Source organism: Ptychodera flava, chromosome 5, assembly GCF_041260155.1.
Source record: "Ptychodera flava strain L36383 chromosome 5, AS_Pfla_20210202, whole genome shotgun sequence".
NCBI classification, from domain to species: Eukaryota; Metazoa; Hemichordata; class Enteropneusta; family Ptychoderidae; genus Ptychodera; species Ptychodera flava.
Window position 1 is genome coordinate 47,351,838 of NC_091932.1, and position 5,291 is coordinate 47,357,128.

The 5,291-nt window shown below is 37.1% G+C and overlaps 1 pseudogene; it reads right to left on the minus strand.

Annotated features, from left to right (window-relative positions):
• Nucleotides 1–502: 502 nt before the first annotated feature.
• Nucleotides 503–5,291, minus strand: part of LOC139134141 (tyrosine-protein kinase Yes-like) — a 23,032-nt pseudogene continuing 18,243 nt past the window's right edge.

A 5,291-nucleotide genomic window follows, 5' to 3' on the forward strand; every position in this document is an offset into this window, starting at 1 on the left:
GGAGGGCGCTATTATTATGTTCACTATCGAAAGATTCCACTATTGCATCCGTCCTGCTTGCAGTTTTATCGACAATCATAGTTCTCCACCTTTGATATTCCTCCTTATCAGTTATCATATCCTCAAGAATTACCCTTTGCACACATAACTGTCATCATTTCACACACACCGAATAGATAACCTTTCGCTTTGTACACAAAATCATAATCGACGTTAGATACTCATAACATACTCAGTCTGATAAAATCTGATTACAAACCTATCAGTTTCAACAATCAAAATACCAAACACACATTTTGAAACACTCTGTTATTGGATAGTCCAATTTGAAAGCTCCACAGGAAGAAAACGGTCTTGCTTGGGCCTTGAAATAGTCCAACACACGGCCGGCTCTAATGATCTGGTGTTCACTGGCTTCGCTAAATCTCAACACAAACCTACTGTGCCAACACAACCGCCATACCTCGCTATGCTTTCCCCAATATCACTGTCCAAGCGTTAATTTACGTTTAAAAATTACCTTTATTTACATAAAATTTCTTGACTTTCATTTTTTAAAGTATAACTGGCGCTTGAACAAAATAATAAATCAGCCGAAAGCGAAAGACAAGACCCTATGACGAAAAGTAACGATCCGAGTGCCGAATTCATTCCATACAAGATTTGAGAAACACACTCGCTGAACCTATCAGCTTACGCTTTACTGGTTTCGTATTCGTAACTTCAAGTATTGGGATTTCCTATTTGCTGAGCCGACAGACAAATGGAAACCTTTTCAACAACTGACAGAATGACGTCACATGCTGCAAGTTGATCACAGTGACTTCTTTCTTTCTCCTTTGTAATAAACTGAAACAATCGTCTTTATTACAAATCTCATTGACTTGTCTGATCTACGTAACTGTGAACTACTTTTCAGATAAGCCTGGCCAGGCATTATTGACGTACCAGAATAATAATCAATTATTGACAAATACTAAAGTACGACATTAGTAAATAAAAATAGCACTGGTAATGTATTCATAAATATGAGTTAATCCCAATGATCACAAGGAGTTGTGTAAACATCGATTAATTATACGTACCTATTTAACGATTAAATTTATTGTGGGTGTAATATTTCTTGAAGTACATGTACATTTGTTCCGGATATCATACAATATTGACATTGCGTTTATTTCACCAAGGCGTTTACCATACTTGTAAAGGCATTATCTCTCGTCCTGGCACTGCTGAAGGATTTGCCGGCATATCAACAAACATTCAGGTTTTGACATTGAAACAAGAGTATTTAAATTTTCCTAACGGTTACTGTTATGTTTCTAATTGAAATATATGATCTTAAGTAAATGCTGAGATATTTTACGTAAAAAGGGACTACTAGTCGTCCGAATGTTGAATTTATGGATCCTTCGAATAATGAATACTTATGGACAATATCACTTTTTGTGCGCGAACAAAACAAGAGAAAGGTAAAGCCTTTGACGAAAGATATGACAAACTACTGAGGCAGACGAATATGATAGACTAAAGGTGCATGATGTTTCTCTATCATAGTCTGATAGTATGGTCTGCTGTATGTAAGTCGTCTACTGGGTGACAATGAAAAGCATACATGGATGATATAAAGGTAAATGGGTTCACATAACATATCAATTAAACTGTGTGAAAACCTGATTTATCTATCTCTATGATTGGTAAAAATATAGAAAGTAGAAAAAGGAATGTCTAAAGTAAGACAAACTGTGACAAAACATTGGGATAATGGTTTGTAAATAGCAATGAGGTGGTACCAGGTCTTGAAGGCACTTGGCTATATTCGATTTACATTCTTGGCGCCATAGACTCTCTATCCATGAACTATCTCTGTCCGTGTACTGTAAACTTATGTATATTGAACTAAATTATGGGCAATGGTGGTATTTAATGACGTTATTGCAAATTCCTAGTTAATAATGCTCAATAGACTAAACAACCTTGATGTGGCACAAGCGGTTGTAGGTCTATTGAAACAGTCATCGTACCACCGGAAGCGACAAAATCATTTTCCGACACATATGTTACATAACTTACAGGTACAACAATTTAGCTTAACGAATGTGACCAGTGACGAATATGCTGAAACACCCCTTAAAAAACAGGTGTCCTGTGATGGTGTTGTACAATATCTCGCACACCCCATATTTTAATATGCAACTGTTGGCCTTGTTGAAAAGTAGTGAAGTTTGGCAATTCCTTTATTTCCCATTATACATCAGGACGATCACTGGTAAGCGTCCTCTGCTGCAACACCAAAAGAGTCCAAGAAACTGAACAGAAATTCGAATGTCGGTCTGGACTTCGGCTCTTCTTCCCAACATTTCATCATTACCTCGTAGAGGGCCTCAGGGCATTTGTGTGGTTTGGGCATGCGCCATCCTGATGAAATCCTGTCTAATGTTTCTTGGTTGCCCAAAGCTGAAAAAATGGGGGAAAACACGAACTCCATAAAAAATCTCTACTATGCTTATTGCAAGGATGTATTAATAAAGCATCTGAGATTGGCAAAACTGGACTCTGATAACGGCAATTTTAGATTCTACTTAAAGCGTCAAATGTGGACAATAGGAACGGTAACATGTTGGTTCTGAACTTGACTAGGCCTAATTCACTCCGTTTATTATCTCTAAAAATTGTGATATCAGTTTTTAGTGTATTTGTGTATTTACTTAAGTTCCATGAATTGTAAATTTTGTTGAATTTCCTGTATTGTTGTCTCTATTGTAGACACATTTCATTGTCCAGAATGTCCTAGTCTCCCAAACCATGTCGCAATAGGGGGCCTACTGGTGTCCGACTTGTCTACTCAACGTGTGTGTCCATATTATTGTTGGTAAATGAATTCTAGGCCTGATAGGAATTCGTTTTTCAACAGTTGCACATTTGACACTTGTGTTAACAAGGGCGATACCTCGTATTTCAGCATACATTCGAGAAAAAAAAATTAATTATACCCATTATCCCTAAAAAAATATCCTAAAACAAAGCCTGTTCTCGTTCTCTGCTGTTACACTAATGCAAACGAGTATTTTATGTCTGTTCTGATCAAATGCCCTCAATGATAGAAAATTAAATCTTGTCATTGCACCCCGGCAATCATGATATTACTAACCGGCGTATGGCACCTGTCCTCTTGAGATGATTTCGAATGATAAAACTCCAAATGACCAAATGTCTGATTTAATTGTAAATGTTTGGAATGTGGCAGCCTCTGGTGCTGTCCATTTCACAGGGAACCTAGCATCTGTAAACAAAAAAAAACAAACAAATAAATAAATAAAGACAGTGAATGGACGGACGAATAAATGAATGAACGAACGAATTAACGAATGAATGAACGAATGGATGAATGAATGGATGAATGAATGAATGAATTAATAAGTCAATGAATAATTTAATGAATGAGTGAATGAAGGAATCCATATATGAGAGAATGGATGAATAAATGTGTGAATGAATAAGTGAGTGAAAGACTATGCCCATTATAGTTTAGAAAAACCAAATATTTCTTGATAGGATAGAAGAATAGCTACATTATCCTGGTAAAGTTAACAGAATATAACATCTAATTGTTAAAAGAAACTAGCTAAATACGAAAAGGACATCTTTTTCTGAAAAATAAAGTGTGTGTTAAAAGGGTCAGTAGCTGGAATTTACATTTCTGATTATTTTTGTATCCTACATCGACAGCAAGATCTTGTTCTATCCTCAAAACCGTGTTAATACATCTCTTTAGCTTGTCAACACTGTGAGCGCGTCTGTATGTGTAAAATGAACCGTTATTGTTCACATTTGAATTCTTGGCCCGATCAGATTTCACTTGTCAACTGTACACAGCGAAGTTGGCATGCTGATACTGTATATCTCGACATACTGACATACTTTGGGAATAGAAAAGAAATTGTAGTCCTGACATTAGAAACGAAAAAATTTAAAACAGTAATGAAAGTTACAGCTACTTGCCCTTTGAAGTAGAACGCGCCTCGGGGACAGAAATTCGGGCTTTCAAATTTTATCAAATCTCTTCTGATCTACCACTTGTGGGGGCTCATTTTGAAGCTCTCGATGAAAGAAAAGTTTTCACAGTCATGGTTTTCCGAAAATCGAAAGTTTTATGTTTCACATAGAGTTAACACAGAGATGGCGGCCATTTTGAATTTCAAATATCGGGAAATTTCAAGTAATTTGTCTCTCCAGTATCAAAGTTTGCACGATGACCCCTGATTTTTATTCTTGCTTTGGTAAGAGAATGATCGAAAGTTTCTTTGAGGAAAGTTTGAGCAAAAGTTAAAGTCTTTCACTTTCGAGGCGCATATTACCTTAATTGATTATCAAAGAAAATGTCGATTTTTTTCTTACCTCGCCTTGCCACGTATTCACCATTGATGAGCCGCGTAAGACCAAAATCAGCTACTTTGCATAAATTACTCTCTCCAACTAAAACGTTTCTGGCAGCTAAGTCTCTGTGGATGTAATTGTTGGCTTCAAGATATGCATACCGGACGCAACCTGAAAAAAATCAAAATGTTATTTAATCCTTAGAATGGCATATTTATCTTCAACTTAATTGGAAATAATTGTTGGCCTGCTCTTCCGAGGAAAGTTTTCCCGGGCATGCGAAAACAGTGTCCAATTTAAGGTTTGCTGAGATTACAAAGGCAAGCTATACGGGGTGTACATTATGGGTTCATTGGGCTACGTTCTATTTTCTCGTTCGGGCTACTTCTCAAAGTTACCCGCCTACTAGATGTCGTTCCGTCATTTTCAAGATTTACTACACCGTCTTTACGTCAAATGATTAACGGGAAAGCACTGGTATGAAATGACGCTTTCGGCAACAAGAACTCAGAGGGCAGGGTCACTTATTCATGCACAACACCCCTGTGAGATGCCAATTTTCCGTTGTTACACCAAACAACCACAGTCTAGCACAGCTAGCCATGTATTTCCACATTCCTGTAAATATCCATCCTTACGAACTAACACACAAGAGTATCTTATTTGAATATCTACTATTAATGTTCGATAAGGGAGGTCAAGTAGGGTCATGGGTGTGTTGAATTCAACGGCTTGAGAGATATCTCTCTGTGTTATAAAGGTTACACCCTCTGTTGAAATCAACGTTCAGGTAATACGTAATACTATGCCCACTTTTTGTTACACATATGCTGGAAAGAGCATATTTGACAAGGGGCTCCTTAAGTTTGTACTTACAATTGATAACTTTCAAAGAGGCAGGGTGCAAGGCCCGC